Below are 13,148 nucleotides of genomic sequence, written 5' to 3'. Positions count from 1 at the left end.
TTTTAATATGATTTTCAAGATATGTATGTGTGTGTGTGCCTTCCTTTATATAAAGACTGATATATGCAGTATTTCGAATCTGTATTAATAAAATTGTTATACAAAAACGCTTGTATATATTGTTTTATTATTGGAATTCTTTTGAGATGAGTAATTTGTATATTTTTTTGCAAACTATTATTCTCTTCTTTTATAGTTACGACGAAAGCCAGAGGAATTGTTGGCCGAAACGCTGTGAAACAACAACTATAAAAGATGAGGATAATAGTCCGCAATAAATAAATAGAACTCTTGTGTATGTGTTTGTTTCTCGTCTATACATAACTTTGACAAATGAATACACATTGAATCATTTTATTGAAATCAAAAATAAAATGGTACTTGTACAGTTTAATCAAGACATTAAAAAATGAAAATCTCGAAAAAAAAAAAAAAAGGTTATATTGTACGTATCCGTTTTGGACTGAAGATCTCTGAAAAAAAAAATTAACTTAATTTGATCGAGTAGTTTTTTTGTTTTCTTTTTTTTACAGCGGAAAAACACGTTTTTATGACAGCGCGTTGAAGGTAGCCATCTTTTAATTTTTTTGAACACGCCACGGGGAGATAACTCTGTCTAAAGCGCCGACACTCCCTCCCCATCTTTAATACTAGCTTAGTTTTCTTCCTAAAAATCGAACATTCTGCTCGGTATCATGACAATTTTTTTTTTCGCTGTAAAAAAAAAAAAAAAAAAAAAAAAAAAAACTACTTTATGAAATTAAATGACATTTTTTTTTTTTTTCGGAGAATTTAATTCCATAACGGATACGTACAATATAACCTTTTTTCGATATTTTCATTTTTGTAATGTCTTGATTAAACTGTACAAGTGCCAATAAGATAAGTCAAAACTAAAACAATTCTTTTTTTTTTTTTAATCCTAGTTCTTATCACGTAGAAACACATTCTTAACGTTGATAGGGCGAGGGAGGGCATTGTTAACTATTCTGTACTTTCGCCTAAGAATTTAATAAACAAAGGATACCGTGAAAATTCGATCTAACTTGAAAAATAACACGGTCTGTATTATTCCATTAATGTATTTACTATAAAGTGAAATCATTGAAATCAAAATTAAAATGATGCAGGACTAAAACGAATTAATGGTTCATATTTAGAATTCAACCTCATTAAAAAAAAAAAACATAAATACAGATAAATCTTTTATACGTACCCGTCACGGAACGAAGATGTCATATTCCAAAAACTTCGTAAATTGATCAAGTAGTTTTACTTTTTAATTAAGGGAATCAACTTTTATAAATAAGCAAAAAGGGACTGTCTCGCGTCACCATCTTGTAAAAAAAAAAACAAAGGCAGAGAAGTCCACAATAATTCAAACTTGCGAGATCAGTCTTGTAATGCTACCGATTTCAAATTAAGCGCTTCAAATCGTGTAAAAAAAAAATAACTTTCTTTGTAAAAAAAAAAAAAAGAATAAAATAAAACTACTTGATCAATTTACGTGGTTTTTTGGAATATGACATTTCGGTTCCGTGACGGTTATGTATATCATAAAGATTTTTCTTTAGTTTTGTTTTTGTTTTAATTAGATTGAATTCTAAATAAAAACCAAATATATATCTGTATTTATTTTTTTAATGTAAACATGACAATATATATATATATTTTTTTTTTGTTATCATTATTATTATTATTATTTTCTTTTCTAAGTCCTTGAGAATATATCTTCACCTGGACAACGCCGAGAGAATATCAGCTCGTTATATGATAAATCGCATGACAATGCATTGCATAATAATAATATCCAACCGCTACTAAAAAGAAAAGAAGGAAGCGATCGTCTTATAAGCAAGTCGTGGGTGCATTGCATCTGACTCTCAAGATAATTTCGTTGTTGTTTTTATTTTTATTTATTTTTTTATTGTTTTATTTTACTTACCTCTTCGTTTCGAAGAACTGAAATGGGGTTGACGGATGTGAACAAAAGCTTTAAACGTTCGGCAATTAATCGCATAAACCTGTTAGATACATGATCAACAGTTTCATATTGTCTTAAAAGAAGAAAAAGGAGTGAGAAAAAAAAGGAGTCGGGAGAAAGAAGGGAGAAGACGGACTGTTTGTTTACTTTTGAGAATCGCGCGTCGAACACCGGTAACTTCCGGTTCGTTTTCTTGTTTTTGTTTTCCGTTCACATTTCGCTTTTTACATGCAACTGTGTCTTCCTTTATTACATATACATATCACAATCCTCTATACTTATGCAGAATATCGACCCTGCTGAAATAATAATGTTAAACCCATTGTTAACATAGGGGTGGTAGCTTTTTAACTATTCTGTACTTTCACCTAACAATTTAATAAACAAAAGGTAAACATTGAATTTAACTTGAAAATCCTATCAATGACGGACTCGTTTAAGTTTCCAGGATTCCAGTTTGGAGTGAAGATTGGTGGTGGTGGTGGGGGGGGGGTTAAAGAAATATTTTTAAAGGAAAACATTTTTGGTGCTTATTCAGATTGGCATTGATGGCGACAATTAAAACTAAAGAAAATACAGAAAAGTCTGTATGGCGTACGTACTCGTTACAGAACGACGATGTCATATTCCACAAATTACGAAAGAACGGTAACAGAGGTGAGGTGATCAGGCTGATCACCTCTGTTAGCGATATCAGCCCAGAAGCTGTTAGTGTCAACAGCATCCCGCGACATGTGAAGAATGTACGATCCCAAACAAATACAATCCTGTCTAGTGGAGCAGTGGAGTGCCGTGGAGCACTGGAGCAGATCATGAGACTTTAAATGACACTGTGTATATAACACTGTATGTCCAACAGACAACACAAAATTGAAAAATTTTAGAACCACACATGCAACAAAGCACACACTGGAGATTACCAGCATGAACTTGTGCATGCTGTGATCAAAGATCAGTGGGGAGTGTAGACAATGTGTGACAAGGTGAATGTCATGTCGACACATCCAGGAATGACACTGTGCATGCATGACTGGGCTGAAAGTGAAGCTCATACTCATTTGCATATATGTGGGCCTCGGGAGTATAAAAGACAGATCCCACGTGTTGTTTGTTTGGTGTCGACTTTTACAAGAAGTAGAGGAGAAAAAAGTAGAAGGCAACGAAACAGAAAATTCCAGCATTGATACAGATAGAAGAAGTTGGACAGTGTCCAAGTGAAAAAAAGAATGACGGAAAGTTCTTTGGGGTGTCGAAAGTCTGTCAGACGAAGATAGTCACTGCTGAAGCTTCCAATGGACAGGAAATGAACAATGAAGTAGTTTTTCAAGGAACAGATTAAATTGATGAGCTCTGCAAGCTGATTGGTCATTGTGTAGTCCAATCACCTAGCAGGGATAGTCCTTCGTATGAGAAAATAATTTTTTATTTATGATTGCTACATCACAACCACTGCCATCAATAAATGATGGTCATAAAAGTAGGATGGATTGAACTTGTCAGGATTCTCCTGTATGGGCGCCTAAGGTAAATCAGCAAAAATATTTTTCTTGAGAGATTAACGTTAACCAAGGTTACTTTGATAATCTTACATTAAACTGTATTTTTCACTTTTAATTAATTAACCTTTATTTGTTTAATTCCTAAAATTGGACTGTAATGTATGTCTAGTAAAATTGTAATATATTTCATGTTTCCCGCCAATCGTCAGCAAGAATGCAAAAAGTTCTAAGAAATGCAGTTGCCAGTATAGTTGAGGACCATAATTCATCACAATCGTCATACCCACCCTCCTGTATGGTTCCACGGCATGAGCTCCATATCGCCATCATATCAGGCTGTTAGAATCATTTCACATCAGACGACTATAGCAGATTCTCGGCCTCCATTGATGGCACAAGGTGTCCCATTCAGAACCAGATATAGTGATTTGGGACAGAGCAAACAAAAAAGCGACCATAATAGAGGTCAGTGTACCCAATAATACAGGGCTTAACAGAGTTGAGAGGGAAAAGATAACAAAGTATCAAGGACTTATGTATGATATGAAACGAAATTGGAAATTAAAAGACGTTTCAATTATACCAGTCATCATAGGAGCAACTGGGCTTATGAAAAAGAACTTTAAAAAGTACATAGCAAGCATACCCGGTGAACCAAGTGCAAGTGAAATACAAACGATTGCACTGAAAGGGACGGCTAGAATCCTGAAAAGATCTCTTGGTTGGACTCACTAAAATAGGGGTAAATGTCAGACATCTGGTTGGATGTCCCATCCCCTAGCAGAAACAATTTAAGAAAAATGTAAAAAAAAAAAAGGGAGAAAAAAATTCACAAGAGAGCTGGAGTTGCCCCTCTAGAGTCACTCCTTATCCGTCATAAACTTTGATGGTTGGACCACGTCATCAGGATGCCCTCAAACAGACTACCTCGGAGAATTCTCTTTGGTCAGCTCACTCATGGCCGACGAAATGTCAACTGCCTGAAGAAACGCTACATAGACTGCATCAAGCGCTGCAATATCTCCTTCAATCTTTTGGAGACTTTGGCAGCGAATAGAAATACTTGGCGCTCCACATATGATAGTGGGATGGCCTTCTTAAACAACGAGCATGAGCGACATGTGTGAGTGGAGTGTCACACACTGAGATACTGACAAGCGGCAGCTACTCACCATCAAAACTCCAATTCTGTCTTCCTGTGCTCTATCTATGCAAATCAGTGTAGATCACACACCGGGCGTCAGTCATCAACAGAGTCACAGAGTCAATTAAAAAAAAATAAAATAAAATAAAAAAAATTTAAAAAATAAGTAAATAAATGAAGAAGACATCGTCATCCACATGGATGGACTACCACGACTAATATTTCACCAAAGGGTAACTCTGCCAGCAGTTGTTACATCGTGTGATCTTGCTCAGTCATGTTTATCTACATGTGGTGTGAGAAAACGCAAAAGTGCCAACAATTATTGCAGATGTGCCTAGTCATCTTTTTCTGTTCCGAAGAATGTTTGGTGGGCGTGAACAATGCACACACCCCTTATAATTTTTTTTTTTTTTTTTTTTGAGTTTTGTAATTTTCTAGCAAATTATTATCGATTGGATGCTAATTTACTAGCTTATCAAAAACTAAAAGCAAAAACACTCCATATTCAGACATTTTAAAGAGATACTTAGTTTTTAATTAGAACATTTTAGTAAATCGATCCCCCATATTGGCAACGCTCGACAAAAACACGTCACGTGGGAGAATTTATTTTTATTTTTATTTTGTAGCTTACTGGAACTTAATGAAAATTATTTGGGGGTTGGGGGGCGCGTAGCCATTAGAGAGTCACATCCGTGTAAGGAAAATTTTTATTTTTTTTCAAATAGAAATAAAAATGACCCCCATCCATCTAAAAAAACAAATTTTCTTGCACGGATGGGACTCTCCAATGGCGATACCCTCTCTAAAAAAATACGCCCTCTTTTTTCAAAAATAATTGATAAAATGAATGGATAAATATTATCAATAGTGTTGGAAATTATTTTAATTGTTGAAACAATTTATTTGGCTTTAATTACATATTCATATAAAAAACAATTTAATATATACTAGAATTTGCAGCTATATGGTCCCAAATTCTAGTCTATTAAAATGCTCAGTGAATGTCTTCAAAAACTTCATAAATTGTTTTCATTTTTTTTGTCTGTCAATGGCCGGAACTATAATTTTACTTTGCTTTTTAGAGGGTATACATCTGAACTTTTGTTTCAAATTTATTATTTTAGAAATTTTATTTACAAATAAATTTATTGAGAAGAGTGCTTGTATCAGCCGCAAAGTTCTTTTCGTCCATGTGTGGATTTCAATATACAAAGTTATTTTTTGTAAAATTGACAATAATCTTAGAAGGAGGAGATAGCTTTCGTCTCATTGGTTAAAAGCAGATAGGGCTATTACATAAGAAAACTCGCTTTTTGTTTTTATTTATTTTACTTGATAGATTTTTGAAGAGATCAAGGGAGTTAACTCCTCCCATAGCTAACACTTGATTTCATTATGATTGGGATTTATATCCGAGGGCTTTCTTTTAGAAAAGATGTTGTTCCCTTTATGGCTGCAATCTGTATTTCATTAGAGCTTGGTCTTCCAGGGATTGTTTCCAGGTACTTCTTAAAATTCTTTTTCACTCGACCAGTTGCACTTATCACAAACGGTATAATGTCTATTTCTTTCAGAGACCATGTCATGTTTAAATCATTCTTGAGGTCCTGACACTTGGTTATCTTTTCTCGTTCAGCTAGTGTCACATAGTATTTGTAGCAGCCGAAACTTGCTACAATCACAAGCAGGAGCTAATTCTCGTGGCTCGAGATTTGAAATCCATTTTCTCCCTGGCTTGTCCAATCGCAAGCCAGCTCTCAATCATGTGACCAAGTACATAAAAGGCGAAATCTGAAACTCTTACCCCTCTTTCTCCCTGGCTCCCCGATATTAACCTGAGGCTTTGGCCTCAGGCCGAACGTGAGTACAACAAGCCAACATGGCTCTCTTCAAACTCACATTTGTTTCCACGTGCGGCGATATCCAAACAAACTTTGTTTGTCATGCTACACAACTGCTCTTGTGAATACACCGACACACACACACCGACTACAACACGCTCTTTCTTTCTCCTTTAACTGGCCTCCTTCTCCTGACGACTGCTTTCTGCAGGCATGTGTGAACTCAGCTGCTCTTCCCTCAACAAGCTGACAATATATATTAAACCTATCTTTACACAAGAACACTTCCACCTACTAACCTGTTTCCTCATTGTTCACGCTACTAACAAAGATGACAAATAAAGTTACTTTGAAATATAGAATGAAACTCCATTTCAATGTCTCTTATTCTATATATATCTTATTAAATAAATATTAATTTATTATTCGTATGAGTTGTCATTATCATTCTTGTCTATTACTTTTTCCATTACAGTTTCGACTGTACTGCAGCCAGATAGATTAAAGGGGCGCATGTTGGAGATTCTTATTCTGGATAAAGAAATAATTAGGCAATGTGAGTCAATATTTTGAGAAGAGAAAAAAAAAACCCAGAATTTGGGAAATACTCGAGAGAAAGGAAATTTTAAAAGATAAATTTAAAGAATCTATCGTTATACTAAAGGCGTTTGTTTCCTTCAGTGTGACCCTTCAACATTTGAATGGAATTTAAAACTGTCGAATAGAAAAATCATTTGGAAGCTGGCTTTAAAATTCTTATCAAATCCTCATATATTAAAAGATTGAAAGTTTTGGAAGCGTTTTACATCCAATATTTTTAGACATTGATAGTCAGACAAAATATTTTTTGTACAAACGAGTCACCACTTATCAGAGCTCAAAAGCCCACTCGAGGATAGGAGTTATTAGGCAGAAAGTGAAATAACGTGGAGTATTGTTGACACATCTGGGCTGGTGCATCTACTATTAGCTTCTCCCTCTTGGATAAGGTCCAAAAAGGAGTTTTCAATCTAATAGGTGCCATTTTATCAACAAAGCTCCAGCCCCTGTCCCATCACTGCAATGTTGCATCTCTGTGCCTGTTTTACAAATATTTTAATGGAATGTGCTCTGATAAACTCATTGCATTTGTACCCCCTCGACGTACGTATCTCCAACAAACCTGCTTAGCAACAAAATCTCACCCCTTCACTGTTAAGGTCCCTAAATTCCAGAAATCTTTCTACTCTAATAGTTTCTTCCCTTGAACAGCTACACTTTGGAATTCCCTTCCTGCTACCTGCTTCCCTGACTGTACTGATATGCAGACGTTTAAATGTAATGTAAATGAACATTTTCTTGATCTTTCCTAGGCATGGTCTCAAATAGTAGCCCCTTACATCCAAGTGACGATATGCTTTGTCAGACGTGAATGTGAGTAAAAAAAAAACAAAAAAAAACTAAAAAACACACATTGAGTAGTGGTGACGATGATTGAAACTGAATAGAATTTGATTATTTAAAAGGACGACTCAACAAGAATTTGCTAACATTAGACTTGAAAATGACCATGTTGTAGTTAGCTGAGAAGCATCACCATAATATTGTCTTCCACTTTGTCCATGAGCGTTATGGTTAGTTTTAGGTTATAGCAATGACATGATAAAATATCTGTTTACTTTTATACATGCAACCACTTTCATAATAACTAGCGGGACCTGTGAAAATTCCGCAAGGGACTGATTCATGTGTAATATATTGATGTTGGCGTTCTGCATATATTTAGCGTAAATGGAGACACTCTGATATTATTGTAGCTTTTTTGTTAAAACTGCAAAAGTATTTATCCAAACTATCAGGGGCGCCTAGCATAGCCAGGTTGTAATATACGCTTAAATATGATATTTTAATTCTTGCAGATTTCGTATATATTATTATAGAGTTAATGTTCTATCGATTTTTATATGTTATAAATATAAAAAAAATAAAAAATATATCCATATGACTTGGGTCATCAGCTTCAGTCAAAACCGAATCCCAAACTTATGAATATATATATATATATATATATATATATATATATATATATATATATATATAATATAAAGCTGAATGTCTGTGTGTGTGTGTGTGTGTGTGTGTGTGTGTGTGTGTGTGGTCACGAATAGGCTCCTATATAGTTGACTATTTTAAAAAACTGATTACATATAATGATAGAAGATGTATCGAGACACAGGAATGGGTATGTTTGATCTGGCAGAACAGTGGTTCATTACAATTGTGGGGTCTGCGTTCGCGCCTGGTCTACAAAGTATGGAAATAAAAAATTTTAAAATTAAAAAAAAAAACGTTTACAAGTGTTTTTGATATAGATGTATATAATAATACTTTGATAAGTATGTTTTAACTTAAATAGGGATGGTATAATAAAATTGTGGAGTCTGCGTTCGCGCCTGGCCTCCATAGAATGGAAATAGGCACAAACTTTAATAAAGACTTTTCATATCTATCTGTGTAAGTATACTTTGATAATTATGTTTCTGTTTGAAGAAATATGGTATAATAAAATTATGGGATGTTCGTTTGCACATGACCTCCATAGAATGGTAATATGTCACAAAGTTTAACTAGGTTTTTTAATATAGATCCACAGAATATTGTGATAAGTGTTTCAGTGTGAACAGGTATGTTATAATAAATTATAGGGTTTATCTATTTTATTTTTACTTTCATCATATTTTGCTTTGGTTTTGATACCCCCCCCCCAAATTCAACCCAAATTTACAACCCTTCCTTTTCATAACCTTTTCATAAATCAGAGTCCATTTTCTGTAGGCTGTTTTTGAACCCAGTGAACGACGGGTACTTTTGCTAGTATATATATATATATATATATATATATATATATATATATAGATAGATAGATAGATAGATAGATAGATAGATAGATAGATAACTTTAGTTCCTTCAGCTATAATCGAAACCAAAACCAAAGCTTATGAAGAATGCTTGATATAGTTATTTTATAAAAAAATAGATTACTAAGGTACCATCAGCTAAAATCGAAACCGAAACCGAAACCAAGACTTATGAAGAATTCTTGATAAAATTATTTTTAAAAAATAGATTATTAGAGTGCCATTAGCTATAATTGAAACCCAAACCAAAACTTATGAGGAATTCTTGGTAAAATTATTTATTACAAGAAATTGAAGTACATAACAATTAAACAACTCGGATGTAAGCGTGACACAGAAAATAACAGACATGCCATCGTATTAATATATAGACGAGTTTTGATTTGGTTGCCAAAAACAAGCACCTCTAAACTCAGGGATTTATATAAACACATCACTGCACATGTGGAATATTAAGGTCCCACTGAAATCTTGATTCATATGTAATATAAATCAGTTTGAATCAAGACTTCAAGGTAGACGGACGTGGCATTTCCTCTCGCCTCACGTTATTATTGCCATAGGGATGAGAGGCAGGAATAAACTCAAGATCAACAGGAAGTATAATCACGGCCACCTACCACAGTATAATACATTTCTATTACAACGTCTGCCGATCTAGCAAATCAATTTAGCTGTTCATATTCCTGTAATCTTCTTCCAGTTACATAAAAGACGTATTCATGTTAATGGTACAGGTCTCTACATTGCGGCTGAAATAGTCGCATTTGCAAGTGATTGTTCAAAGTGGCGACTAGAAATAATGAAACGCTTATCTTTTGACGATTGTATTTTTTTCCCTGACAATCTTCCAAAGCTCACTACTGAGGGAAAAATATCTTTTCAACTTTTTATTTTTTTTATAAAACGAACAAAGTTAAATTATTTAAACAATAAAAGTTTAATAGAACAATACACTCTTTTTTTTTTAACGAAGGCTGTTTAAAAAAAATATCTGAAGTAATTAGAATGTTTATACTTTCAAGTATCAACATAAAATTTATTGTATATTTAGAATTACACTTATTTAAAAAAAATACAAAAAAAAAACTTTATTATGTACAAAATCGTCACAGAATGAAGATGTCATATTCCAAAAATCACATGGATTTGGCTAGTAACTTTTCTATTTGGCTAGTAAACGAAAATATTTAGTTGTCAAAGGTCAACTAAAAATAAATTTGTCCAGAGAGCCCTGTGGTACGTGAAGAGGTTGGTGTTTTCCTTTTGAACTTTGGTGACCCTTTCTTTATTCAAATTAGATATGCATGTCAAACACAGCAAAATGTCTGTCTCCTTTCTCGACACTCTCAAAAACACCACCACTTTATAAAGGAAAATTATTGGCAGTGGTTGTAGCTAGACAAGTTTTTGTTGTGAATGTTTTATAAGGACGAAGAGACCATAGATCAGAGTGCAATCAAACACCTACCATGAAAATAAAAATATAATAGAAAAAGACTACCAGTCTCTTCTGTGAGAAAGAAGTATTAGAGAAAAGGTCATCTACTAGCTTTCGAAATCGGTTTATGATCTGCTATTACCTCACTAAAATCCTTTTTTTTTGTTGTTGTTTTTTGTTTTATAACAGTTTAGTTCAATTCATAATTTAATGACGAAAAAGATACTGCAATAATTGAATTTAACTTCTAAAATCATATTTAAAAAAAATTTAATTTGGTAAACAAAAAATCGGTAACATTAAAAAAATAAAAATGAGTGAAACGAAATAGAAAGTTAAAAAAAAAAAAAAAAACATTCCAGGGCAACGCCAGGTAGTATCTACTATACATCATTGACGGCAACATTTCCTTATCGCAACAAATTGATAGTCTTCACAACTTTCACGCCGACAGTAATAGTACGAAATATGATCCTTGAGATTTCATTTGGTTATAATAAATAACGAGATTTGATCTAAGAAGCTACTCAGATTCTAACTTTCATTGGCTATCTCAGTCACCATCAGAAAGACATTTGAAAGCTTCTTCAAGATAAAAGGTAAAATCACAAGAATTATCAGGTCGACACGCAAACTTCTACTGGATTTTGAAAAGGCTTTTGTTTTTCACAATTGATATTGATATTTTGTAGATGAAAAATCATCCCTCACCACCACCACCACCACCACCACCACAACCAGAACCATGAGCGTCAGTATTAGGGAGGTAACAGTGGCTAAGTGGATGTGCCATTCAAGTCGAGTCCATTCGACAGAAACACTTTCATTTAGGGATGTTGGCAACCTTCACGAGATCAGTCCATATTTAGTGTATTCATTGAAGTTTCTTGGGAATTTGGAGTTCACAAGCAGTCCCCAACCACATATATATCCTATTGCCCCTCCTAATACAAATTGTTGGCAGTGAATAAAGTCGGTTCTCAACCTTCAATATTCGTCTGTCTTTAATTATATGGAGTCAGAATCTACACACTTTCAACGTTATTCATCTCATGTATTCTTGGTTGTGGCCTCTATGGCATCCTTTCCTCACCTCCCATCCTTTTTTATAACCACCGAGGCCATAGGGTCGAATATGTGTTTACAGCAGTCATAAACATCAACATTTCTTTCTTCTTATGGAGAGCAACCCCTGTAAGGTGGTTTGGTCACATGATGACTAATCAAACGTATTCATTTCAGTTGGACCTTTGAAGGATTACTTCCAGACCATTAAGGAATTATACAGCAATCATAGAGAGCTTCCAGGCAATAATAAAGAAAGACATTTTCTTTCCTGTCCCCATTAACTTGATATCCAAGTAATTCTCCACTGGAAGCTATACTGCTCTAAGGCTTCTTACTTTATTATTACTGCTTCCACTGTGACACTGTTTTAACTTTTGGCAACCTGCACCCAACTGTGTAAGTCACTTAAAAAATACATGTTGTTGTTTATAGAAGAGCTTTGTTTTTCTTTTATTTGACAATTTTTTTATTAAAAATTATTACAAAGCTGTTGACCTTACAGTTTATATCAAGATTATTCTACTGTATGTTTTTTGTGCTAAAACTACGTAGACAAAAGGCAATGTTAACCTCATCAACATCGGCACAAAAATGAAATGCACATGCGTCACAGAAGCAGAGAGAGGCTAACGGCATATATATATATATATATATATATATATATATATATATATATATATATATATATATATAGATAGATAGATAGATAGATAGATAGATATAGATACATAACTTTAGTTCCTTCAGCTATAATCGAAACCAAAACCAAAACTAATGAAGAATGCTTGATAAAGTTATGTTATAAAAAAAATAGATTACTAAGGCACCATCAGCTAAAATCGAAACCGAAACCGAAACCAAGACTTATGAAGAATTCTTGATAAAATTATTTTTAAAAAATAGATTATTAGAGTGCCATTAGCTATAATCGAAACCCAAACCAAAACTTATGAAGAATTCTTGGTAAAATTATTTATTACAAGAAATTGAAGTACATAACAATTAAACAACTCGGATGTAAGCGTGACACAGAAAATAACAGACATGGCATCATATTAATATATAGACGAGTTTTGATTTGGTTGCCAAAAACAAGCACCTCTAAACTCAGGGATTTATATAAACACATCACTGCACATGTGCAATATTAAGGTCCCACTGAAATCTTGATTCATATGTAATATAAATCAGTTTGAATCAAGACTTCAAGGTAGATATGTAAATTTCTCATCAGTGAGAGAGGTTCTGCTAAAGCTTTAATAAAAGAA

The 13,148-nt window shown here is 33.7% G+C and overlaps 1 protein-coding gene across 1 annotated transcript in view; it reads right to left on the bottom strand.

Annotated features, from left to right (window-relative positions):
* The window catches only part of LOC145260468 (uncharacterized), a 91,541-nt gene extending 89,382 nt beyond the window's left edge, over window positions 1-2,159 (bottom strand). Inside the window, exon 1 of the mRNA XM_080118555.1 lies at window positions 1,946-2,159. The gene's annotated coding sequence lies outside the window, so the exon portion shown is untranslated. The remainder of the gene's footprint in view (window positions 1-1,945) is intronic.
* Window positions 2,160-13,148: the final 10,989 nt, after the last annotated feature.

Source organism: Euprymna scolopes, chromosome 36 (genome assembly GCF_053919585.1).
Source record: "Euprymna scolopes isolate OS-2025 chromosome 36, ASM5391958v1, whole genome shotgun sequence".
Lineage (NCBI taxonomy): Eukaryota > Metazoa > Mollusca > Cephalopoda > Sepiida > Sepiolidae > Euprymna > Euprymna scolopes.
The sequence above is the reverse complement of the archived record's forward strand: the minus strand, read 5'-3'. Positions and strand labels throughout refer to the sequence as shown.